Below are 27,101 nucleotides of genomic sequence, written 5' to 3'. Positions count from 1 at the left end.
GTGACATTCAATAGTCTGTTATCAGCAGATGTCCCCTCCCGAGGGAGGTGTGAATGTGGTCACTCAAAGAGAGAGATAAGGCAAACTGCCCACTTGACAAAGGTAATCTGCCATACAGATGGTAATGGAAAACATCTTGCATGCAATCTTCAACATTATCCACCCCTTTTTCTATTTCCATCTGCACCACAAAAAAAAAAAAAAAAAACCAAAACCAACAACAGCAACAACAACAACAACAACAAAATTTCACACAGTTCTCACTTAAGACTAGGTCTCCCTGTTGTACACAATGGCTTTCTCCATCTTTCTGCATTACCCACCAAGTGTAAACAGGTCATTGAGCAAAAACAATTCCATGGATGGTTTTGTCTTTGCCTGTGATGGGATCAATCCAAACAGTCCTTCCTAAAATACCTTTCATGTGTACAACAGGGACTTTATTTCCATCCACTGTGTGCAGGGGTTCAGACTGGGCAGGACCAGCTCAATTTATGGAGCTTCTGGTGTTGACCGTCCAGCTGGCTTTTGCTGAGGTCATTTCCCAATTTCTAAAAGTCCCCCCCCGAGTGCCTTCAGGGTTGTTTTAAGTAGTCTGTTACACTGTTCAACTTTCCCGGCAGCTGGTGCATGATAAGGAATATGATATATTCAATACCATGTACCCTGGCCCAAGCATTGATAAGGCCATTCTTGAAATGGGTCTCATTTTCTGACTCAATTCACTCAGGGGTGACATGTCTCCACAGGATTTGCTTTTCCAGGCCCAGGATGGTGTTCCAGGCAGTGGCGTGAAGCACAGGGTAGGTTTCCAACCATCCAGTGGTGGCTTGCATCATGGTCAGCACGTAGCGCTTGCCCTGGCGTGTCTGGGGCAGTGTGATGGAGTCAATCTGCCAGGCCTCCCCATACTTGTACTTGGACCACCACCCACCTTACCAGAGCAGCTTCACTCGCTTGGCCTGCTTGATGGCAGCACACGTCTCAGTCATGGATAACCTGAGAAATACTGTCCATGGTTAGATCCACCCCTTGGTCTCGTGCCCACTTATAGGTGGCATCTCTACCCTGATGACCTGAGGCATCATGGGCCCATTGAGCTAAGAACAACTCCCCCTTATGTTGCCAATCTAAGTCTATCTTTGACACCTCTATCTTTGCTGCCTGATTTACCTGCTCGTTGTTTCGGTGTTCCTCATTAGCCCGACTCTTGGGAACATGAGCATCCACATGGTGGACTTTCACAGGTAGCTTCTCTAACCGAGCGGCAACGTCTCTCCACTCATCAGCAGCTCAGATGGGTTTTCCCCTAGGCTGCCAGGTAGCTTTTTTCCACCTTTTCAGCCAGCCCCAAAGAGCATTGGCTACCATCCATGGATCAGTATAAAGGTAGAGCTTTGGCCATTTCTCTCTCTCAGCAATGTCCAGGGCCAGCTGAAGAGCTTTGAGTTCTGCAAGTTGACTTGATCCACCCTCTCCTTTGGTAGCTTGTGCAACCTGTCATGTGGGGCTCCATATGGCTGCTTTCCACTTCTGGTTCATGCCTATGATGAGACAGGAACCATCAGTGAAAAGAGCGTAGCGTGTTTCCTCTTGTGGCAGTTGGTTTTAGGGAGGAGCTTCTTCAGCACGTGTCACTGGTCCTTGTTCCTCTTCATCAGTCAGACAAAAGTTCTCACCTTTGGGCCAGTTTGTAATTATTTCCAGAATCCCAGGGCGATTCAGGTTTCCAACACAGGAGCACTGTGTGATAACAGCAATTCATTTACTCCATGTCGTGTCAGTGGCGTGATGGGTGGAAGGAACCTCGCCTTTGAACATCCACCCCAGCCCCGGTAGTCAGGGTGCCAGGAGGAGTTGTGCTTCTGTACCAGTCACCTCTGAGGCAGCCTGGACTCCTTCATAGGCACCCAAGATTTCCTTCTCTGTGGGAGTGGAGTTGGCTTCAGACCCTCTGTACCTTTGACTCCAAAATCCCAGTGGTTGGCCTCGAGTCTCCCCAGGCACCTTCTGCCAAAGGGTCCAGGACAAGCCATGGTTCCCGGCTGCAGAGTAGAGCACGTTCTTCACCTCTGCTCCTGTCCTGACTGGGCCAAGGGCAATCACATGAGCGATCTCCTGCTTGATCTGGGCAAAGGCTTGTTGCTGTTCAGGACCCCAGTGGAACTCGTTCCTCTTGCAGGTAAAGAGGGCTCACAATCTGACTGTATTCAGGAATGTGCATTCTCCAAAACCTATGGCACCCAGGAAAGCTTGTGTTTCCATCTTCCTAGCTGGTGGAGACATCGCGGTGATTTTGTTGATGACCTCAGTGGGAATCTGATGCAGTCCGTCTTGGCACTTTACTCCCAGGAACTGGGTCTCTCAGGCCCGTCCCTTGACTTTGTCCTTCTTGATAGCAAAGCTGGCTTCTAGCAGAATCCTGATGATCCTCTCTCCTTTCTCAAATACTTCCATTGCCGTGTTCCCCCACACAATGATGTCATCGATGTACTGCAGGTGCTCTGGAGCCTCACCCTTTTCCAGTGCAGCCTGGATCAGTCCATGGCAGATGGTGGGGCTGTGCTTCCACCCCTGGGGCAGTCGGTTCCAGGTATACTGCACTCCCCTCACAGTGAAAGCAAACTGAGGCCTGCATTCTGCTGCCAAAGGAATGGAGAAAAATGTGTTAGCAATGTCAATGGTGGCAAAGCACTTTGCTGCCTTGGACTCAAGCTTGTACTGGAGTTCCAGCATATCCGGCACAGCAGCGCTAAGTGGTGGAGTCACTTCATTCAAGCCACGATAGTCCACTGTCAATCTCCATTCTTTGTTAGACTTGTGCACAGGCCAAGTGGGGCTGTTGAAGGGTGAGTGGGTCTTGCTGAGCACCCCTTGGCTCTCCAGCTCACGGATCATTTTGTGGATGGGGATCATGGCATCTTGATTCACCTGATACTGCCGGCGATGCACTGTCTAGGTGGCAATTGGTGGTCTTTGCTCTTCCACCTTCAGGAGTCCTACTGCAGATGGGTTTTCTGATAGTTCAGGCAAAGTGTTCAACTGCTTGGTGTTTTCTGCCTCCACAGCAGCTATGCCAAAAGCCCATCTGAGTCCCTTTGGTCTTTGTAATAGCCGTTCAGGAGGAAACCTATGCCCAGAATACACGGGGCCTCTGGGCCAGTCACAATAGGATGTTTTATCCACTCTTTCCCAGTCAGGCTCACCTCAGCTTCTAACAGGGTCAATTGCTGTGATCCCCCCGTCACCCAGGCAATGGAAATAGGTTCTGCCCCCACATGTCCCAATGGTATTAGGGTACACTGTGCACCAGTATCAACTAAAGCATTGTACTTTTGTGGTTCTGATGTGCCCGGCCATCGGATCCACACCATCCAGAAAATCCGGTTTTCCCGTGCCTCTCACTGGCTGGAGGCAGGACCCCTCTAACCCTGGGTATTCATGGTAGAGGTACCTTCCAGTGGATCTGACAGATCATACTCAGCAGCTCGGTCATGGGAGGTTGAGGCTGCCTTCACTTTACTGGAGTTCCCTTGATTTGTGTTTCCCTCCTTGAGCTGACGCACCCGTGCTGCCAGGACAGAAGTGTGTTTTCCATCCCACCTCCCCATGTCTTCCCCATGGTCACGCAGAAAAAACCACAGGTCAGCCCGTGGGGTGTACCCCCCCTCTCTCTAGCTGGGGAACGTTGGGCTCTGACTCTGGGGCCTGTGACTCACAGCAGTGCAATGTGGGAATTGCTCCTCCTCACCTCTTCCCTCACCACCTCCCTCATCTCCTCTTTGATATCCTTAATCACAGCAGAGACATGAGCCTGCATCAGTCCATTGATCATATTTTCATAATTCTTAAGCTTGTTAGCTACAGAACCCACTGTCTCTTGGTTGTTATCAGCATTAATTGTTGCAATAAAGGTGGTGTATTGGGATGGTCCTAGGTTTGCCAGTCTCCACAACATTTGCCCTGTGCACCTGACTTTGTCGGGGTCATTATCATGCTGTCCATCCCTCCCAAAGAGTCCCTCCAATACTGCCACTTCTCTCAGCTGTTGAATCCCTTCCTCAAGGGTCTTCCAGCACATTCTATGGTGCTGGTCCTGCATTCTCTCCCTGTGGACAAACCTCTCTCTGACACTCATTAAAAGCTGCTCCCAGAGGGAAAGAGACCCTGGCTCCTTTACAACAATCTGATTGATACCTGAGTCGTGGGTCAAGGGTCCCAAATTCCTTGCCTCACCATCATCCAGCTGGACGCTTGTACTCATAAGATCTCAGATGCGAAGTAGCCAGGTTGTATAAGCCTCACGTCCCTGTCATACAATGTCTTTGCACAGATTACGGAGACTTTTGTACATCAGGGACTCGGTGATGATCGCAACCTCTGGCTCCCCTTTGGGTTGTGAGTGCCTTCTTTTATCTGGGTGCTCTGCTTTTGTCTTAGATCTCTTTGTTTCTAGAGGGGCAACTGCTGCTGGCTGTGTCTGCCTTTGCAATTCAGCCGGAACCTGGACAGTTGTAACATCTGTGGGTTCTGCTGCCGCACTATTAGACTTTCCCTCTTCAAGGCAGAGGAAGGGCTTCTCACCAGCTGGGGAAGTGTATTCCTTCAGCATCCGGCCCATCTCACGTATCTCCTTCACCAGACCCCCAAGCCAATCTGGGTAGTTCACATCTGGGGTGGGATGTGGGGCAGGGTCAGGCTCTGGGGCAGCAGCATCCCTAGACTCTGGTGGCGTATTAGATTCTGGGGTTGGTGTCAGGGTGGTTATCCAGGTTAGTCACCCCTTCTCTCTAAATCTAAATAGAGCAGGCCTATCAGCAACACCAGCCACTGTATGACATCATTAATATTTAGAGTGGATCTGAACCCTTCAAAAACTGGTGGGGCGGACCCAAAGAGATGGCTAAAGGGTTGGGAGAAGATTTCACCTGGTGTCATTTCCTTATAGCAGGTGCCATTATTAAAGTAACCTCAAAAACACACTGTTAGTATGTGATAGCTGTGAATCTGTGTGCCTGCTTTCCAGAGGAAGTTAAAAATCCATTAATTGCTCACCTTTTTCACCCATAAAACAAACCGGATAACAGATACAGTAGCCTTGGTTATAGGACCAATGTTTAGATAAGGGCCTATAAATGGGAGAAATACAGCCATGATCACGTGCCACCCAAACCAGGGCCAGCTGGACCACATGGCGTCGCATAATGAGGTTTCTATAGCTACACACAAAAATTAGATTACTCAAGAACTGTTATTCCTTTTTTGTTTCTGTGCCCTCCAGCCGCACGTTAGGCGCCAAAATCTGTCTTGGTTTGGAAAGACAGGAGTCTGCTAAGGAAGGCAAGAGCTTCCCCTGAAATGGAGAATGTAAACCCTCCCCACTCCTCCGAATTGCTATCAATTTTAAATTAAGGGGCTCTCAGGCAAAAATATGGGAGCAGGAAATAACAGTTCTTTAATAGGAAAAAAAAAATAAAATAAACAATGCAGTACACTAGAATAACACTGACAGAGTCAGAACCCAACCTGACACCCTGTGGGTAAGGGTGTTGGTGGCAGTCCAATTGGAAATGTGGCTGATGCCCTCCTGAAGTGTCAGATGTGGTTCTGCTGGAGCAGGGGGGATCTGTAGAGAAGGATGTATTCTTCTTCTGAAGACCCAGTGGTAGAAGAGACAGCTGCTGTTCCTCTGGGGAATCCCGTGGAGAAAGCCGTGCCGGTGTCTCAAAAACCTCTGGATTATATCTGGGTAGCAATGCTTGGCTCCTCCCTCTGGGCGGAACATCTCACAATGGGATGTTATAGTTCTTATCAGTCATGCAGTGACATTCAATAGTCTGTTATCAGCAGATGTCCCCTCCCGAGGGAGGTGTGAATGTGGTCACTCAAAGAGAGAGATAGGCAAACTGCCTACTTGACAAAGGTAATCTGCCATACAGATGGTAATGGAAAACATCTGGCATTGCAATCTTCAACACCAGCGCACACCAGATCTTGGAAGGGAATGTGCTGACACTGAGAAATTGTCAAATGTTAACTTTCTGTGCCAGCAAACTGCTGGAATTATGCTGTGCAGGCATCTGAAAAATTCCAGATCTGGGCACTGGTGGTGTTTGCAAACACAAGATTGGGCTGGTGTAGGCACCAGGTATTTGCCTGGTTTGGCTTTCTTTGCCAGCAAATTGCTGCACTTGGGCTGTGGTGGCACAGGGAAATGTCCAGATCTGGGCATGGGCAGTGCCATCAAATACCAGGTCTGGGTGGTGACAGACTTGGCACCAGGAAATTGCTGTGTTTTGTCTTCTTTTTCCAAAAAATTGCTGCTCCCCTATTGGTGCATCCTGTGTCACCCCACCTTATCTCCAGCCCTGGCTCCCTTCTCCATTGCATCATTTGTGCCCTGACCCCTCCTGCCTTCCTCCAGTTATATACCCTGGCCCCAGTCCTGCTCCTGGCTCTTCGCCTCTGGTTCCCTTCAGCAGATGTTGTGTTCCTGCTTGCTCCTGTTTCCCTCTGCACCCTCACTTCCCCTGGACCCTTGGATTTTCCCTTAGTAAACCCGGCTGGATCTGCTCTGCTAGGAGTCCTCTCGTCCCTCTGCTGAGGCTTTGATTGCACCATCTGGGCTCAGGATCTGCTGGGCTGGGGGAGTTGTCAAGGCAGTCCCAAGTGGAGACGCTTTCAGTGCTGCAGGCACCTGACAGCACCTGCCTGGGGAAGCTGCTCTGGCCACCCGCAGCAACCAATTCCTTTTTCCAAGCAGCAGCTCCCAGTGTCCTCCTCCGAAGCCCAGAGAGAGAGGGAGCAGCTGCCCTCAGCCCTGTCCTTTACCGCATCCCAATTCTCATGGAATGTCCCCCCTCGGAGAGAAACTCCCAGACAAGAGAAGTGCTACCAGATCCCCTCCTCCCCTGAGCTTGATCACTTCTTTTGTTTCTTAAGGATCCAGTCCATCAGAGCGGTGGTATTGCACTGAGAGCTGGGACACCAGCAGGGGATCACCCCACACTGCCCAGTGTGCACCAGGCTCAACAAGGTCTGCTTCCCCCCTGATTCCACCAGGCCTCTTCCCTTGGATGTGGTTTTGCTGGATAGTGGGTCAGGACAGTGAGAATCTCCTTCATCCATTCATTCACTATTTAGGGCCCTGCAGACACTTCCTCAATTTCTCTCCAAGGTGACCCCACCCACCAATGATGTCACAGCTCTTGTCCATCTGGTCAAGAATCCCCCATGAGGACACTCTGGTGTCTTCTCCAAGGGCACAAAGCAGCAAAACCCCCTAGGAAAATCTTCCCCCTTGGGTCCTGCGCCTCCTTGGGTGAGTTCCAGAGCAAACAGTCAGGGCAGTGGCCTGAAATGTTTTCCCAGCTGAGTCATAAGACTTCTCTGATGGATCCACATTGTCCCTGGGGAAAGAGATGTGCAGAACCCTTCACTAATGCCCTGGAATGTCAAACAGGAATCACAGCCATAGACAGCTCTTCAGAACCACTTCACCGTGGATTTTCCTTCCTGGAAGCCCAAGATGTCTGAATGTCCTCCTGGTGCCTCAGGCCCTGGGTAAACAGGGCTTGTCAGAGATGCTGGCAGGGCACCAACACCCCTCCTCCTCACAGGGCACCTCTGTTACCCCAATTAGCTCTGAGTGGCGTCCTGGGGACAGGCGCCCACTTCCCCATGTGCCTGGGATGGGCACATCCTGCTCGGGGCCAGTGCTGGCCTGGGCCCAGAGCCAGGGCCATGACCCAGGTGCTCTGGGAGGACTCCGTGGCTGCAGGTGGGACAGCATGAGGGGCAGGGCAGGGCATATTCCCCTCTGGACAGTGCTCTGGGCATGGAGCTCGGTCGGGTTTGGCATCTGCGGGGAAAGGGGTATCGGGTTGTGTGGATGTGGGAATTGTCACTGCTGAGCCATTCCCCAGCCCTCAGCCTTGTCTGCAGGTGATCAGCATTGCCCAGTGCTCCCCAGTGTCTGCAGTGCCGGAGATGCCAATCAGCCATCTGATCACATGTCCCTTGTTCCCCTTGTTCTCCCACGTGTTGGGTTTGCAGCCGGGCTCAGCTCTGGGGTGTCCCCCAGGGAAAGCTCTGGGAGGGGAGGGGCAGCAGGAGATGGGGGATCTGGCCCTGGGGGCTGTTGGAGGATGGATTGTGTTGGACTGGGGGTTGTCCCCACAGGGTCCCCAGGTGCCTTTGACTCCCTGCCTGCCCCCCTTGGCCCCCCAGGTGCCTGGGCCCTTCCAGGGGCAGCTGCCCCGTGCAGGAAGCTGGAGGGATGCCGAGCAAGGGGGCTGGATCCGTGCCACAGGTGGGGTGGGATGGACTCTGTGCCAGTGCTGGGCTTGTGGCCAGGGCTGGGGGCTGTGCCAAGCCGGGCTTTGGCCTGGGGGCTGGCAGGGAGGGTGCGGGGAGGAGTCCCGGCAGGGATAAAGGTGCTCCTCACCTGCTGCAGCCTCAGGCAGCGCTGTCCAGAGCGAGAGGAAGATGAAGGTGGCTGTGCTCAGCGTGGCCCTGCTCTTCTCCATCCTCCTCCATCCACAGGCCAAGGTAAGGCACCAGCCAAACGCTGTCCCCACATCCTGCCCTTTCTGGCCTCCCATCCCACCCTTTTGGTCCCTCCTCTGTGTCCCATTCAGGGTCCCCAGCTGCCCTCCCACTGACCATTCCTGAGGCCTTTCCTTTCATGTCCCCCCTCAATCCTTCGCCTTTCTTCCTGGCCATTGCAGAGGGGTCCCCCTGTACAATTCCCTGACTCACCCCCCAATCCCACACCATCTCCCAGTCCTGTTGGTTTTGTCCCCACCTGTCCTCATTCTCCTGTCCCCACCAAGCCCCTCCCTTGCACTCCCATGTCCCTACACCTCAATTCCTTTCTCCTCCCCTGTACCTCACACGCTGCTCCTTCCACACCCCCAGCCCTGTCCCCTGGACTCTCAATGTTTTTGCGTCTCCCCCCACCTCAAACAGATCTTTTTGGAGGCCCTGAATTCCCATCCCTCTGCCTGCACCCTGCTCCCTGCACCCATTTCCCACCCCAGCCCCACAAGGTCCAGTCCGGACCCAGCCTTTGTTCTCCTTTCCAGGCACTCCTGGAAGGAACCCAAGATGATCTGTGGGAGGTGAGTGGGCTGCTGGCATTGGAGGACATCCCCTCAGGGAATTGGGGGGCAGTGCTGTCCCCCCATCCCTTGCTGGAGGGCATCCCCTCAGGGAATTGGGGGGCAGTGCTGTCCCCCCATCCCTTGCTGGCACCGGGGACATCCCAGTGACCAGCGAGGTCTCCTGGTCTCTCTGCAGTTTGATTTAGACAATGTCGCGGTCCTGGAGACACCTGTGGTGGGTACCATGAGTTCTGCCGGTGCCAGACCCTCCCATTGCATGGCCACCACAGCCCAGGCCATCCCAGTGTGTCCCAGCACAGCCCAGTGCACCCCTCCTGACAGCCCAGACAATGCCCTGCCCCAGGGCTCCTCCCCAGTGAAGCCTTTGCCCAGGGCCCTGCTGCATTCCACCCCTGTCACCCCAGGACCCCCTGGATGAGCCAGGACGCAGCCCCTGCCCCAGCTCTGGCTCTTGGCCAGGAGCCCAGTGCTTCTGGGCAGCAGCACAGCAGCTCCTGCACCCCATTGCTGCCACAGCCCCTTCCCCAAGTCCCCCCTGCTCTCCCCTGCCTCCCAGTGCAGCCCGGTGCCCCCATTGTGTCTCTAATGCTGCCTTTTCCCCAGCCCCCTGTGGCTGAAGAGCTGCGGGCTCTCCTGCGGCAGAAGCGCCTGGCTGCCTCTCTGGATGCCTAGGTGAGCCGTGCCTGCAGGGACAGGGCTGGAGACAAAGCCCATCCATGTCCCAGTGGGCTCCAGAGGTCACGTTCTGGGGTTTGTCTTTTAGGGTGTGAAGGACTAGTGTACTTTTTCCTCTGCAGTGGCATGAGGAGATGATCATCACTGGAGAAAACCCCTGAACTCTTTGAGCCCTGGGCCGTTTCCCCTGAAGAATCAATCATCAAGAATCAATAAATCCTTTGAGCAAAGCTTTGCTCTGTGTCCATGTGTGTCCATGGATCTGGATTTCCTCCTTTCCAGTGGTCCAGGGAAGTCAGGCCAGGTCTGGGCTTTGCTACCTTTACACAGTCTGTGCCTTCCCCCAGACAAATGGTGTGTTGGGAGTTGTGCAGAGTCCAGGGGGAGTGGGTTGATGGCGGGGGTGGATGTCCAAGTGGTGAGAAAGGCAGTGGTTCACTGTCAGCATGGTAGGAATGACCTGGGTTTAAAAGAAAAAGAAGTAATTTCAAAGAAACTTTCTTTTACAACATTTCTCCCCGTGAGAAATCACCATTTACTTCTCAATATTTTGAAAGGTCTATTAAAAACTTAATAAAACTTACAACAAAAGGATTAAATAAGGAAAAAGTTACAGCACTGGGAGCCTCCCCCACTTGGTGGCTGGTAACCACGTGGCTGGCTCATCCACACAATGGCTGCTCTCCCTTTTATATCCTTGCTGTTGCAACAGGCAGCCCTAGCTCCTTCCAAAGGCTGTCTGTTGACTCTTGGTCACTGTCCATTGGTGTAGACTGCTTCCATGGAACTGCATTGGAGGGCAGGTGTTGCTAGGCCGTGCCTCTTAGGAACAATCTGCCCCTCCCCAAATGCCCGGACTACCAATATCAGCCCGGGATAACAATGCTGGGTGGGGGGGACACATTGCAGTAACATAACTATACATCTGTACAACTTCTCTTAACATACTTATCATGTTCACCCTTTAATTGGGAGAGCCAACCATCTCATTACTCATCTCTAACACTGTGGCATTCACATTCTCTGAAAAAATCCCTTTGCCCAGGATTTTTCTCCTGGGAAGCTGAGAAGCCTCAGAGAAAAAGGAAAACAATTCTTATCTCATTTACTTTTCCTGTGTTGTGCTCATGTGCAGAATGTGTTTGGAGATTGTTTACCCACAGGTGATTGTTTGATTGGATTCTGGTGTGAGTTATTTTGACTCATTGGCCAATTATGGCCAAGCTGTGTCGAGACTCTGGAAAGAGTCACGAGTTTTCATTATTATCTTTTGAACATTCACTAAGAATCCTTTCTCTGTTCTTCAGTATAGTATAGTATAGTATAGTATAGTATAGTATAGTATAGTATAGCATACTTTATTATAAGATAGTATTATAAAGTAATAAATTAGCCTTCTGAGAACATGGAGTTAAATGCATCATTCCTGCCTTCGTTGGGCAACCCTGCAAATAGAATATTACACCCCCAAAATTCTTGATTTACTCAAAAGAATTTAAATGCCAAAAAAATCTTCCTATGTCAAAAGTATGTTGACATTATTTATTGGTCTTGAAATTTGGTTTCCTGGCGGGATGGGGCTGCTGGGTCTACCTGTCTATGGGGCACTGTGGGGCTCTGGGGTTTCCTGGGTGAGGGGCCCTACACGGTCACCTGTAATGCCTGGCCACGGTGGGGTAGAGCCACCGCAGTGTCCTGGAAAAGGGTGAGTGGTTCTACCTGGCTCTTGGGTCATTCTTGGCCGCTGGGTCCATCGGCTCCAGCAGGACTTGGGTGAATTTTGGGGTGGGCCAGGTGGATCAGTTGTCCCCGGCCATCCTGAGAGCTCACCAGTCATGTTCGCTGACTCCAGTTCCAATACTGAAGGAACCACTGGTGCCAGCATCGCCCCAAGGAAGCCTCACAGCAGAACTGGCACAGGGCATTCCCCTGGCAGAGGGGCAGGGAAAATGTCTTGGCCATGAGCAGCAGAATGGCCGGAAAGCCGCTGGTGCAGGAGTTGCCCACCCCAGCAGATTGAAGGCAGGTTTGGGTTGCATTCCTGCTGTCCTGGCAGTGAAATTCTGAGCAGAGGGCACAAAGGTGTCTTCTCCTCGGGGCTCACAGGTGACACCGAGATGCTGTGGGGGAGCTGAGCCCTGCCTGAGGGCAGACTCAGCCCAGCAGGAGCCCCGGACTGACACTGCGATGGACTACACAGCTGGCTCAGGGGTGCTGCGTGCCATGAATGGGGAACAGCTTCCCCTGAAACAGGGAGAGCTGAACCTTGGAGCCACCTGCTCCACAGCTGGAATGGTGTCAGTGTCAGGGAGCAGACTAAAGAGGAGAGGGAGGCCTTTGGTGTGAGATTCTGAGGAAGCTTTACTCATCAGAGGGAACAGGCACCAAAGAGCCTCAAGCACCAGTGTGCTCAGGATTTTATAGAGCACTAGAACTGTGGGTGGGCATGATCGCTGAGCCAATAGGGAATCAGGGAGGGAGGAGCAAAAGGAGGGGAATACATCTCAGGGACCAATGGGATAAGAGGGTGGAGAGGGCAGGTCACATGGGCCAATGGGGCATCATCCATGAGGGGAATTCCCAAGGGGCGGAACCTGCAGGGGAGGGGTTTACAGGAGACTGAGAGGGAAGGGTCCAGAACAGGGGCAGAGTTTACAGGGATGGATAGGGAAGGCAGTGGAATACAAGGTGAGGATTATAATGATTGAAGGGTAAAAGGGGAGGGATATAACCTGGGAATAATCCAGTTTGGGGAAAGACAACATACAGGGGGTGAACTGGAACAGACCATCCAAAAAGCTATGAAATAAAAGGGCACTGCAACAGCGCCCAATATAGAGGGATGCAGGACACGTTTTATGGTGCAAAAAGAAAGGATCGATCCTGTGCTATTTTTATACAGTCTTTTTATAGGCCTTTTCGTAGGGTTTTTTAAGAACATCCCCTGTCTATCCCCAGTTGGTCAGCAACAAGTTGTTACCCAGTATTGACTGGTCACTCAAACCCCTGGTGTGTATGTGCAGGAAAAGTTGTTTGTGAGAGATAGTTTTCATTTTTCTGTCTAAGAGGGAAAATACAGTTTATACGGGTGGCTGGTGTTTATCACAGTCTTACAGCTCTTTTTCAGGGAAAGTAGGTTGTTTTCCACAGTCCTAGAGCTCTTTCTCAGGAAAAACAAGTTGTTTTTCACTGCTCCACAACTCGGTTCTCACAAAGAGTTGTCAGCTTTCTCATGGCTTCTTCCTCTTGCTGGGATTTATTAAAAGGCCTTCAAAGGATTCACCTTGAGCAGGACAAGAGCCCAGTTGAGGCTACACTCAAAATGGATGACTGGTCAGGAGTTTTCACACTTTTATAAGGTTTGGTCCATTTAAATATTGGGGTTAGTTGTCCAGTTACAGCCTCAGATTATGCAGTCCCATCCCCCCGGTTTGCTTTCCGCAATTTGCTGTTGTTTGCACTTTTTGTGCCTGAAGCTGCAACAGTGTCCGGTTCTGGGGCTGGAAAAGGATTGTTTTGTCTGACTACACTGTGAAGAGAACTTGCTAACACTGTGTATGAAGTCCAGAGTTACAGACTAATGCAGTAGAGACTCTGGAAATACGACAGCTAAAACTGAAGGCATCAGCCTGTTCCATGTTCCCTTGGTTCCATGGGGATCCACAGCATCACAATGGCCACTTGTTCCCACGAGATTCCCTGATGTCACCATGGTGTCCTTGGACACACCTGGTCACAACTGACCCATGGTTCCATGAGGTTCCCCAGTGTCACCATAGTCACTATCAGAGGATGGATGAGATCAATGTCCTGAGACACCCTGGGATGAGCTGTCAATCAGTCACACAGTGGGTACAGTGCTAACCCAGCCCTGATTGCCTGTGTGATCAGAAATCCCACCTGGGGGGAGGCCCACAAAGGCCTGGAGGCTTAAAAACATGGAGTGCAAGGTCAGCCCCTGGTATGGACTCCGCCTTCTCCTGGGGTTTGTGTCTCACACACGCTGGAACCCTAGGAGCTGTTAGTCATATGTGTGTCTTTCTATAGAGCTTCTGTCTGTCTCTCTCTCTTTCTTCTCCTTCTAATGCTCTTTATATGGAACATTTTTGGGTACCTCAACAGCTTACGTGTTCATTGATTTCTATGTCAAATGAACTAAGTTAATGAAGTTATTGCTATGATAAGTGTTTTCTTTGTAATTGGATGTTGCATGAAATCCTCTTCCAAAGTTTCTTGGTTTTTTGTACTTTGCCTGTAAAAATTTGTGTAATTCCTGACCTCTTGCAGATATCTGGCTGGTGTTTTCCCTGTGCACCAAACTCGAGTAAAGGTGGCAGGTGAATTTGTGAGTTAGCACGCAAACCCCAAACGGAGCTCCGGGTGCGTGGAGGATCGGGGCAGTGTGAGTCGCACACAATCCCTGGAGTGCGGGGACACGGGTCCCTAGCGGGCTTTAGGGTGCCCCGAGTACAGCAGCAGCACTGAGTAGAGCCAAGAGGGCCCCAGTGCCCAGGGTGGGATGGCAGTGCTGGGGATTCAGTGTGCCGCAGGTCAGGTAGAAACCGTAAACCCACTGGAGGTCCCTGGGGGGATTGGGGTCGCAGGGCAGGGCAGGGTTGGGCTTACAGGGCAGGGCAAGGCTGGACCTGCCCCTTCCTCCACCACATACAAAATGTTTAGAGCCAACAATCTCCTCCAGTCTATCACAACAGGCAATGCTGGAGGTGAAATCCCAATTGTGCCCATGGGCACCTGGCTGAGAAGGATAGTTCTTTCCATAGGAAGGAAAGCACAGAGCCCCAAGATTTGGAAGGCAGGTGAGAGCCGCAGTAGGCCAAGGCCAGCTAGACTTGTCAGTAATTGCAGATTTTGGATTTAGGGAATTTGCAGGTGGAAACCCAGTCTCGACCATGGGCACCTGGAGAAGCAGGACAGTTCTTTCCCATGGGAAGGAGAGCATGGAGCCTTTCCCAATGTTTTGGGGACGGATGAGAGGTGACCCTTGTGAAACTACTGCCAGCCAGACTTATCCTGGCAATATGCCTATGGGAACAATCTCTGGATATAAGGAACTTTGGAGGTGAAATCCCAATTCTGGCCATGGGTGCCTGGAGATAGAAGGATAGTTCTTTTCCATTGGGAAGGAAAGCACAGAGCCCCAGTGTTTCAGCAGCAGATGAGAAGTGGCCCTCAACATGCAAAGGTCACTTGGACCAGTCAGGCAGTCCATGGGAAGCCAAAGCAGCCAGACCTGTTCTGTTTTCCCTTGGTTTTATGGGGCTCCATATTGTCACAATGGTTCCTTGGATCCATGGGGCCCCACAGTGTCATCATGGTGACTTGATTCCATGGGTTCCAGCAGTGTCACAATGGCCCCTTGATTGCAAGAAGACCTGCAGTGTCACTGGCCCCCAGGTTCAATGGGGTCCCAAAATGTCACAGAGGCCCCCAGGTGTCATAAGGCCCCGCAGTGTCAAAATGGTCCCAAGGATTCCATGAGCCCTTGCAGTGTCGCAATGGTCCCAAGGATTCCATGAGCCCTTGCAGTGTCACAATGGTCTCCGTGGTTCCCCAGGCCCCACAATGTCATGTGACTCCTCTGTTCCATGAAGTCTGCAATGTCTCAATGGACCTTTGGACCCTGGGGCTTTGCTGTGTCACAATGGTCTCCTCTGGCTCCACAGTGTCACAATGGACCACTGATGACAGGAGGCCACTCTGTGTCGCCCTGGAGCTTTGGTTCCATGCAGCCCTGCAGTGTCACAATGGTCTCCTTTGGTTGCCCAGTGTCACAATGGACCACTGATGACATGAGACCATGCAGTGTCACAATGGATCTTTGGTTCCATGCAGCTCTGCAGTGTCACAAAGGCCTCTTGGTTTCACGCGGCCCCACAATATCACAATGCTCCTCTCAGGGTCACAATGGTCTTACTGGTTCCATGAGGCTTCACAGTCTCACAATGCTTTGCTTATTCCATGGGGCCTCATAGTGTCACAATGGTCTCCATGAGTCCCCTGAGTGTCACAATGGTCTCTGTGATTCCATGGGCCCCTCAGTGTCACAATAGCCCTTTGGTTCCATGAGGCTGTAAAGTGTCTTAATTGTCTTTTCATGGTTCCACGAGGCCTTGCAATGTCACAGTGAACCTTTGGTTCCATGGAGTCCCACAGTGTCACAATGGCTGCCTGGTTCCATGACACCACAAAGTGTCATAATGGTCTCCATGGTTCCATGAGGCCCGGTGGTATCACAATGGACCCTTGGTCCGATGCGGCCTCTCAATGTCACGATGATCCCTACATTCCATGGAGTCACACAGCGTCAGTACAGTCCCCTTGGTTCCATGAGGCCCAGCAATGTCAAAGTGGTCTCCATGACACCATGAGGCATCACATTGCCAAAATGGTCCCTTGGTCTCACAGGGCCTCACAGTGTCACAATGGTCGCTTGGTCTCACAGGGCCCACAGTGTCACAATGGTCCCTTGGTCTCACAGGGCCCCACAGTGTCACAATGGTCCCTTGGTTCCATGGCCCTATGCTGCTGCATTCCCCCCTCCCCTTCTCAGGCCGCCCTGCCAGCTGAGAAATGCTCCTTGGGCCTCGGCCTTGGCCAACAGCCCCTGGGCTCAGCTCCTCTGCAGCTCATCACAAACACTGCTCCAGCCACTGCTGCTGCCCAACCAGCTCCTGGTTTCTGTAGGAGCAGCCCTGGGAACAGTTTTTGTTTCCTCAGTGGCACAACATCCCTGTTCTCACACTGCCAAAGAAAGCTGTTGATGCCAAGTGCGGCCAGGATGAACCATTGCTGGGACTGAAGACCCTCTCTTGGGGCCCTGCAAACAGCGCTCCAAAAGGAGCCCTTGGAGCTCTCCTGGGCCAGCGACTCCCTCTGAGTGAGGCCTCTCCCAGCCGGGAACTCTCCCGTTTGCTGCACTCGGGGATCCTGAACAACGACAGAGCCTGGGCTGATCCCCCAGCTCCTCCAGGCTCAACCCTTTGCCCACTGGGGAGATGCCAAAGGATCCACAGTGAGCATTTCCTGCCCTCAGGGGAATTTCTCACAGGTGCCTTGCACTGACTCTTGGTGTCTGTGTGCACACACGAGTGCCTGTGCTGGGGAAATGTGGCAGAAATGCTGCTCTCTGAGGGGTTGTTGTGCCTTGGATAGCTGAGTCAGTCAGGCCTGTAGGGAAGGTTAAATCACGAGGCCTAAGTTAAATTAAATGCTGCTGAGAGTTTTTCTTTTGATAAGTGGTTACCTTTAATATAAGTTTTATGTTAAGTTCAATATTGTTAAATGTTATACCTCTGTTAAATTGCGAAGTCATAGGTTTAAGTTAGGTTACATGCTGTTACACTCTGCTCTTTTGCTAAATTGTGAGGTTGAAACTATCAGTTAAGGTTAATGTATAAGTAATGTCCGGTTAAGTTTGAGCTCTGTTAAGCTTTCAGGCCTTGTTCCTTTTATCCTTGCCCTTGCTGTCCTTGTGTCACACACACACAGACAGAGGGACAGTTCTCAGTTAATTTCTGATTTGATTGCCTGGGTTCTGTTTGGTTTTGTTGTTGCTTTGTTTCCCTGGTGTGCCTGAAGAGTCCAGTGAGGAGCAGAGCGACTCTTGCCAAGGAACTTTGTGCTGCTCTTGGTTAATATTAAGTCTGGTTTTTGCTGCTCCCTTGCTGGGGATTTCTTCAGCGCTCTCAAGCCCTCGTTCGTAACAGGGTGAAGGAGCCCTGGCCCAGGCTCTGGCTCTGGGGGACACAGGGACCCTGCCGGGAGGTCCCTGTCCCCCTGTGCCACCCCCAGGGCCCCGGCCCCCATCCCCGTGTCAGGCTCTGGGGTCGATCTCGTGGAACATCCTCTGGGGGAGGCTGCGGGGCCAGGGGTGGGGGGACCCGGGAGGACAGGGGACCCCGCTGTGCACGAGCAGGGTTGGACTGCTCTGGGGGGAGCTGTGAGGGGGGCCGGGGCAGAGTGACCTTCCCAGTGACCTCACACAGCTCCCGTGATGTCACACAGCCCCCATAATGTCACACTGCCCCTGTGATGTCACAGAGCCCCTGTTATGTCACACAGCCTTCTCTGTGATGTGACACTGCCCCTTTGATGTCACAGAGCCAACTCGATGTCACCTTGCGATGTCATACAGCAGTGCTGTGACATCACAGAAGACTGATGTCACAAAGTCACCCTCTGATGTCACAATCTGTTCTGTGATGTCACAGCCTGCTCTATGATGTTCCACAGCCACCAGGTGATGTCACAACCAACTCTCTGATGCCACAGAGCCACCCTCTATGATGGCAGACTGTGTTCTATGGCCTCAGACCCTACTCTGTGATGTCACAGCCAGCTCTGGGATGTCACAGAACCTTCAAGAACCCTCAAGAACTCAGTTCTATTGAAACACTGAAGTTTCTTGTACTTTGAAGAGATCCCTGTAAGGGACACGACAGGGAAAGTGTTCCCAGGCCCCAGGCAGAGCAGAGAACTGCAGGCACTGATGGCAGCTGCGGACAAAGAGAAGCCCAGTCTTGGTGCCCTGGGGCACAGCAGCAGGGTCTGTGTCACCAAGGGCTGGGAGGAGACACCTTGTCCTGAGGCACTGGGGCCTCCTGGCACAGCCCCAGGCTGGGCACTGTCACCCCCTTGTCCTGTCCTCAGCATCTCCCCCTAGCCCACATCCCAGTGGCCTCAAGGATCTGCTGGAAGGAGTCCCTGGGGAGCCTTGCTCAGCAATGGCCCTGGGGGCTCCTGAATGCTCCCTGCAGGGACTGCAGGTTTTTCAAAGGACTTGGAGTTTTGCTTTTGCTTTGGAGTCTCTGAGAGCTTTATGCAGTCATGGCCTCCAATTATGTGTTGTAGTTAGTTCTTAGAGAGGCTTTGTCAGTAACACCACTCAGTGGGGCTCATTAATGCTTCAAAGTACTTCAGTTCTTTCAAGGTACTTGGTGTTTCCCTTTGGATAGACTCTGGGAGATATTTGTCCAATCATGGCCCCAATTATCTGCGTGAATTAGTCCCTGGAGAGCTTTGTACTGACACTCAGTGGGGCTCATTAATGCTTTGAGACACTCAAGGTGCTGAAGGTGCTTTGGATTTTCCTTTCCACACTGAGTGTCTGAGAGGTTTTTGTGCCATCCTGGCCACCAATTCTCTCCTGCAAGGAGTGCATGAGGAGCCTGTGTTGGAGAGGGACCTCAGTGGGAGCCATGAATGCCTGGAGAAACTTGGGGTGTTTCCTCTGCCTTTGACTCCTGGCAAGGTTTGTGCAATCTCCTGCCAGGCCCTGATGTTCAAGGGCTCAGCTCCAAATGCACAGTGAGGCTCATGAGGATCAAGCAAGTCCTGACAAACCCTGGCTCTGCCTTGATTTCCCTCTGCTCCAGTGCAGTTCATTAGGACGGTTTCCTTTGACAGTTATGGAGAAATAGTTCAAAGAGTTTCCAGGAAATATGTAGTCCTATTTTAAAGGGTGTCTTTTATTGCTGTTCCTATTACACAAGAGGTGATTGCAGCATTCAGTGACTGATATTGATCCAGGGACTCTCCTAAGGAGCCCTGGCCTGCTCAGAGAAGCTGTGCCTTGAGCTCTGAGCCAGTGTAGACAACCTTGCTCCACATTCCCCAAGCCCATTGTGTCTCTCCTCACTCACCTGGAACCTGCTTTGCTTGAAGAACTGGCTGCACACAGCCAAAGAGGGATTTTCCTTCTTTGATTTTTGAAGCAATCTAAAACTCCTGAGTTTCCCCATTGCAAACAGACATCCTCCTCAAGTGTGTGCCAAGCCCAAGCTGCCACCAGGAGCACTCCAGACCTGCCCTGGGCCAGCTGTGAGGGTGGATCATCATCCCAACATGCAGTGGTGCCATTGCAAGGGACTGTTGCCATGGACACTGCAATGACCCCACTGCTGGGTTTGGGTGCCATGGCAACCCCCATCAGTTCAGGTTTCCTTGGAAACCAGCCCAAGGAGCCATTTCTGCAGCCAGGTTCCATGGCCACTTGCCTGCAGAGCTGTTGCTGTCCTCAGCGGCCATGGCAACCCTGGGACAAAGCAGTGCCAGGGCTGTTCCAGGTACAATTGCAGTGACACTCCTTGGTGCCACCAGGTGCCATGGCAATGGCCACGGGGACCCGTTCCTTGGTTTGGTGCCATGGCAACCAATGCCCGGAGCCCTTGTGATGGTTGGTGGCCATGGAAAGCTGCCCTGGGCCCTTGCTCAGGGCTGGTGTCAGTGCCCAGAGCCAGAGGGGATCCCTTGCTGGGGGCTGTGCCATGGCCACCTGTCCTGTGCCGCGCTGGCCGCTCAGGCACCAGGAACCAGCAGCCAACGGCACTGCCAGGGCCAAAGGCCAGGTCAGCCAGACAGAAAGGGGCAGGGCTGGGCACTGTTTCCATGGCAACCGGCACTGGGGGGACACCTGGGTCACCTGGCCTGGCAGTTGCCATGGAAACCCCTGGCAGGCACTGAGGGCACAGCCCCTGGCACTGAGACACTGCTGGGCCGGGTGCTGAGCACAGCGCTGAGCACGCAGAGATGGTTTTGTTCTTGCTGAGCTGCAGCACAGCCAAGGCCTGTCCTGCCCCTTGTCCAGCCACGCTGGGGAGGGGCTGGGGCTGCGGAGGAGCTGGGCAGGGACACAGCCAGGACAGGGGACCCCAACTGACCCCGGGGTACCCCAGACCAGAGCACATCATGCTCAGGGTATGAAGGGGGGAACAGGGAGGAAGGGGGGAATTTTGGAGGGAGGGCTTTTGCCTTCCCAGGGAACACTTAGGCAAGAGGGGACCCTGTTTCACCAGTGGGCAGGGTCACTACCAAAGACACAGACACCAACTGAAGGAATTGTGTCATTTATATCATGCACAACTGCAAAGATTTACAAAAGGATAAGCTCAGCAAAGCACATCATCATTAGCAATGAATTACAAAAGAAGCTCAGCAATCCATCATAACCCATCATTACATTTTGCTGACCAATCCCTTGGTGAAAAACCAGAGGTGTTTGTGGCAGACAAAGATTCTGGCTGACTATCAAGGTACATCTTACAGACATCAGCAGTACTTTAGTGATACCGTTCTTCATTCTTTCTTCTCAATCTCATTCCAATTAGGAACAAGAATTCTGTTGTGCATGGAGCTGGCACCTTTTTAATTCCAGAATAATGCCCCCAGGCCCTTTGCTGTTCAGCTTTACCATGCTGTCTGTGGCTAACAAGGCTTGGGGGGCCCTTTCCCCTCTGGCTGGAAGGGGCCGGGTCCCAGTCCCTGAGGGGCACCCAGGCTCCTGGATGGAATTCCTGTGCAAGTCCCTCAGTGTCACAGCAGCCTTCACATGGAGCCCTGTGGATCAGAGCATTTCCCAAAGGGGCCCTTGGGGCAAACAGGGAGATCTGGTCTGGCAGGATGTGTAAAACCATATCCTGTCAGATCTCCTTGTTCTCACACAGAATCCTTGGATGCAGGGACACATTCCCATTGTTCCTGCCCAGGTTTCAGGACTCAAGAGTTGTCTTTCCCAGGAGTTGCTCCTTCAGCTGCCTTGGGAGGGCCTTTTGGCCTCGGGACCCATACTCTGGCTCCATTATTAGGACTGCTGCACCCAAACCCTTTATTTGCACAAACAGTGGTGATTGGAGGTGGATCTCCTTTTTTCACAATCATTCCTAAAAATGCAGTATCAATAATTGTACTACCCTGTCACAGGGTTGACTAATCCAATCCTGGCACTATTGTTTACAGAATTACTGTAATTTCTCCTTGATATTCTGCATCATTTCCTCCTGCCATGACAGGAACACTTTGCAAGGCCAAGCTCCAAGGGAGCAGTAACCAAAGCAAAGTGTCCTGGAGGAATCTGAATTCCTGTTTCAGAATTGATAGCTGTCATTGGCTTTGAATTTCTCCTAATGAATTCCAGTGCATGAAGGCCCAGCCCTGCAGCCTCTGGGCTGGCCCTGCCAGGGGCCATCACAGCCAGAACAATTTCCCAGGCAGCCCAAGTCTCACTGCCCATGGTTGGATTTGCAAATTGGGGGCAGCCGTGCACAGCCAGGGGGTTCCATTTCCCCAGTGGGCCATTGTGAAGGGCATGGAGCACATCTGGGAGATTGGTTCTCCATGGACAAAGGTTCCCATCTCCTTATTTTTCCAACTGCTCTTTTAACAACCCCTTCACCCGTGCACCCAATCCTGCAGCTTGTGCATAATCTGGTACATGAAAAACCCTGCAGGCAAAATCACAGTATTTTTCACAGGAACAGACAAAGCACCCTGCACCACAGTATCAGAAACCCGTCAAAAATAGCCAATTTTCTCCCTTTCTCCCTTTTTCATTGTATACAATCTCAAAAAGTTGACCACTGACATTAGGGTCCTGGCCAGTCCTGTTCTGTAGGGTATTTAGTGTTACATCCCTGAGCAGCCAAAGCTACCAAATTAGTATTGTCAGCACTATTTCACGTTATTATATAATTTCATAGATAGATAGTGATATAGAAATATAGATAGATACAGACATAAATAAATTTGTATAAATAGATATATTGAGGTCTTATTATACTATAAATACATATATAATTATTATGTATATAGATATTTCACTTGCACAAATGCATATCAGTTCAAGATTAAAACCTTCTTCTCTTGCTCCATGTGGGAGCATTCCAACAATCATTGTTCCTTCTGAAGGTGCTGTTTCCTATGTACTCTCAACAAATTCATCTTTGTCTGCCCAAACCCACAAGGTCTTTTCCGTTTCCATGTGCAATTTTTGGATGCATTTGAAGACATCCAGGGGTGCAGCCTCTTTTACCCAACTGCCCCACTGCTCCCACGGGGCTCCAACCTCAGCCCACTCCAGAGCCAGGGAACTCCAGGAAAGGGCTTCCCAGCTGGGAATTTCTGATGGGACTGATTCCTCACATTTACACTGAACAAGTGACATTTTGTTGGGATCTGGCCAGACTGTGCCAGTTTTGTTTTGCCAGTGGGCAGGGTCAGCACCAAAGCCACAGACTCCAACTGAAGGAATCAGTGTCATTTCCTGCAGTTCAGAGCAGCAAAGAATCGCAACAGGAGCAGCTCAGCAATGCACCCAACCATCCCCACCAAAGATTGCAGCAGTGATTAAGAAAGATCCAGCAGCATTTACCCTCAGCCTTTACCATCCCCCAGACCCACACAGCAGCTGGGGAAGCTGTCACAGCCAAGGGCTGCAGAGCCACTCCTGGGCACTGGGCATTCCTGCAGGTGCCTCCAGCCCCAGGTGAGGCTCCAACTCCGCTGGGAGAGGGCCCAGCTCTGACAGTGCTGAATGAACAAACTGACAGCACTGCTAGTGTGGCAACATCTGCTTTCATCCTCCTCTTGGGTTCCTCCCAAAGCCTGGCCAGGGCTCAAGGAGGAACCAAGGGAGCTGACTTTGACCATACAGCCCCAAACAAGGCCAGATGTCAGATTTCATGGCCTTGTCTGGCTTCTAAATACACAAAGGTCAATACATGTTTCACTAATGAGTGGCTACATGTATCTCAGTGCTAATGACCATGCATATTTCATCAGGGAGCAGATACAAAGATAACCTTTGCTTGGAAGGTTCATCCAGAGGCCATCTTTGGCTCAGGGCCTGCTGTTCAGGCCGCACTCAGGGCTGGTGTCCAGACCTTGGCACTTCAGGGACGAGGTTTAGTGCTGGGCTTGGCACTGCTGGGTGAGCAGCTGCACTGGGTGAGCTCAGAGGGCTTTTCCAACAGAAAGGATTCTGTGGTTCCATGCTAATATCCACTGCATTCAGCTGGGGCTATTTTAGCAGCATTACTTTGCTCAGAAAGTCTCCTCTTGCCCAGCTCCTGTGGCCTGAGGCTTCAGCTCCTTCAGCTCCTGGTGCTGAGGTGCTCATGCTGAATGAGACGAATCGGAGAGAAGAGCACAGTCCATGCAATTCCTTCTGGGACACGGAGAGGGGAGGCTGTGCAAACAGGAGCATTGTTTGCTGTGGCCTCCTCTCTGCCCTTCACATCTTTCAGCGCTTTGAACCAGCCAAGAGCTTTCTCCAAGAGTGCAATGGAGCAGCTGTTCCTGCTCCCAGGCCTGGCTCTCTCCAGTCTCTGCCCTTGCCTGGTTCTGTCCCTCTTGCTGTGCCCTCTGTTCCCCCAGGGCTCGCTGGCTGCTGCCCAGGACTGTGGCACTGGCACAGATCCAGTGCTCCAGAGCCTCCTTTCTGTGCCCTTGCAGCTGCCTGGACACAGCAGCCTTTTCCATCTGGAAGCTCCCCATGGACAGGGAGTGCCCAGCTCCGTTCCCTGCACAGCCTCCAGGAGCCCAGGGCTGCCATCTCCAGTCCCTGCTGGCACTGGGGGCTCCCAGGTGCCTCAGGCTGCTGTGACACCGCTGCACACGGGAGGGAAGAGGGGCAGGGGCTGTGCTCAAAGTCAGCTCCATGTGCTGCTGTGGCTGCTGCTGCTGCTGCTGCTGCTGCTGCTGCTGCTGCTGCTGCTGTGGGGTCATTTGTGCAGCCCTGGCCCAGAGTCAGGGATCAGATCCTGCCAGTCTCTTCCAGCCCTGGCTGCTCAGAGTTTGGGCCTTGGAGCCTCAGGTGGCCAAAGGCAGCTGCTGCTGGTCCCTCTGTGTGCCCGTGTTCAGCAGTGCTGCTCCATCAGTCTGTGCCCAGAAACAGGGAAAAGCCTCAGCCCTGCAGGGCCAGGAGCTGCCGGGCTCTGCCTGAGCAGCTCAGCCAGCAGGAAGGGAGCTGCTCCACACGGGAACCAGGAGCAAAGGACATTTCTTCTGTAGGACATGTTTTCTATTTAGAAGGAAAAAAACGAAAAAGAAAAAAACTAGGTAAATTGTAAAAGATAAGAATAAAATCCAAGTGTTAGTGAAAAAACATAACACAATGTTAGTGAAAAAAAACAAAACATAAATGCAAAGACACCTTCTTTGCATTAAGAGGTAAATGATCTTTTTCAAAAGAGAACTCAGTTCTTTACATTGTAAATGTGCTGATGGCATGGATCCATCTTACTGACCTCAGCAGCCTCTTAAAAGATTTTGGGCTTTGTTCCCAACACTGGTATTTGAAATTGTGCTCGAAGCAAGAGGAAATTGCTTTGTGCCCTTCCAGCTCCAAGCAGGACTGGGAATGGAAACTCTGTCAAACCCCAAATCCTTTAGAAGATCACCTTCCTTCTCACCCTGCAAATGAGCTGCACATTCCTGTTGTAACTGCCAGGAGTTTCTTAGAGACACGAAGTCCCACTGACAGCTTTTTGCTCTGGTTTGGCAGTGCAGAAGGGCAATTCTCCATCCATCAGCTCCAGACTGCAGTACCTCAGGAACACGGCCCACTCACCAGCTTTGGCCCACTCGTGGCACTGCTAGAGGAGGAAGAAAGTGCAATTGCACAATTCCAGCCAATCAAGAAGGAAGAATGGGACAGACAAAGCACCCTGTGCAGATCCAGGCGTTCAGCCGGGACTGTGGAGAGTTTGGGTCCTTGCCAATTGGATGTGTGTCCCCAGCTGCAATCTCTGGGCCTGCAGCAGAGTCTCACTCACCTGCCAAAGCAGAAAGCTCAGGCGCTGTGCTCGCAACGGGCTGGTCTGATGCAGAGCTGTCAGAGCAATGTGAGGGCAGAGCCAGCCCAGCTGGGCCCAGGGCTGAGCCCAGCAGAGCCCTGGCAGAGCCCAGAGCAGCCTCAGCACCCGCAGAGCCCGGCTGCAAGGAGAGAAAGCAGAAACCGCCCGTCAGCTGAGGGCTCCTGTGCCCTTGTGCCAAGGCCTGCGGTGCCCAGGCCATGCTGGCTGCGTCCAGAGCTGTGCCCAGAGCTGCCCATCCCTGCTGCCTAAGGCACAGAGCAGGAGGGCAGCACATGTGCCCAGCCTGCAGCCAGCCACGGCACATCCAGCCCTCAGCAGCTGCCCGGAGCAGGATGCTCCTGTGCTCGCTGCCAGCTCCCAAAAGCTCTGATCCCACCCTGCCAAGCACACAGGGAACCCACCTCACGCCAGCCATGGCTGCAAGAAAAGCTGCTCCCAAACCATGTCCTCAGCCTTCTCCAAGGGCACGGCCCATCCACACCACAGCTGCTCCCAAGCACTTCCCCATCCACACTGGACCACCTGGAACGCTTCCTCTGGAATAACAAACAACACATTATTGAAAAGAGTTTAGAGACAAAATGGGAAAACAAGAAAATTGGTAAAAAGTCTTATCTCTGTCAGGGTCTTGAGGAAGGCCCAACCCCTGCATGCCAGGGAAAAACCCAGCCATGGCTGTGGGAAACCCACACTTTCTCTCTTCCCCCCTGCACTGCCCCCCAAAATCACGGTGACCCCAAAGCAAACAAGGGCAGTGGAGCAGCCCAAGCCCTTCCTTGCCTGCACAGCAAAGCAGCTGTGCACAGGTTCTGGAGTCCCACCTCTGCTCCCACCATGGGGCTTTGTTTGTGTCAGGCTGGCTGCCCCAGCCCCAGCCCCAGCCCCAGCCCGGGGCACAGTGGGTGCTGGGGGCTGTTGGCAGGGCCAGGAGCCCAATCCCATTTCGTACCCACCCCAGCCCATGCCCCACCCTGCCAAAAGCAGCTGGGCACCCACTGATGAATTACTTGCATCTGCCCCAGCAAAGGGGGAGCCTTTGGTTTCCGCGCTGGGTTATGCCCAGATCTGGCAGAATTTCCCGGGTGGAACTCATCTGCAAATTCCCTGTGGAGTTTGGCTTTGAAGAAGGTGCCAGAATCAAAGTGCACCACCTTCAGCCTCCAGTGGCCACGCTGAGGAAGAGCTTGTCATCCTTGATGTCATCCTCGCTGTCTCCAGCAGCAGCAGCAGCAGCAGCAGCAGCAGCAGCAGCAGCAGCATCCCCACTCGGTACAGCTTCTCCAGGGGCTCCTTCTCCTTCCCTGGGGGCAGAGCAGGCTCTCAGGGCTCTGCCCAGGGCCCCAGCTGTCAGGGAACCGGGACAAGCAAAACCAGCTGGGATGGCGGCCACCAGTGCTGCGCAGAGCAGCTCAGCCCCAGCACAAGGGCTGTGTGTTCCCATCCCATGACCCCAGTGCAGTGACACAGGCAGCACAAAAAGCTCTGGGTTCCTTTGCTTCTCATTGCCAAGGCATATGTGGAGCAGGAACTTACCAGGGCCCTGGATCAAAGTGTCCCTGTGGCTCTCTCCCTTCTTCTATGGCAGAGGAATATCCCACATCCAAGGATCACAGAACAGGTCTTCCAGTGTGGGTCTGTCCAAGGAGTTCACGGATAAACACCACCTGATCAGGTCTTTGCACTCTGGGAA

The sequence above is a fragment of the Melozone crissalis genome, unplaced genomic scaffold (assembly GCF_028551555.1).
Source record: "Melozone crissalis strain CALT ecotype California unplaced genomic scaffold, PUWL_Pcris_2 ptg000139l_1, whole genome shotgun sequence".
Lineage (NCBI taxonomy): Eukaryota > Metazoa > Chordata > Aves > Passeriformes > Passerellidae > Melozone > Melozone crissalis.
This window is presented reverse-complemented; position numbering follows the sequence as displayed.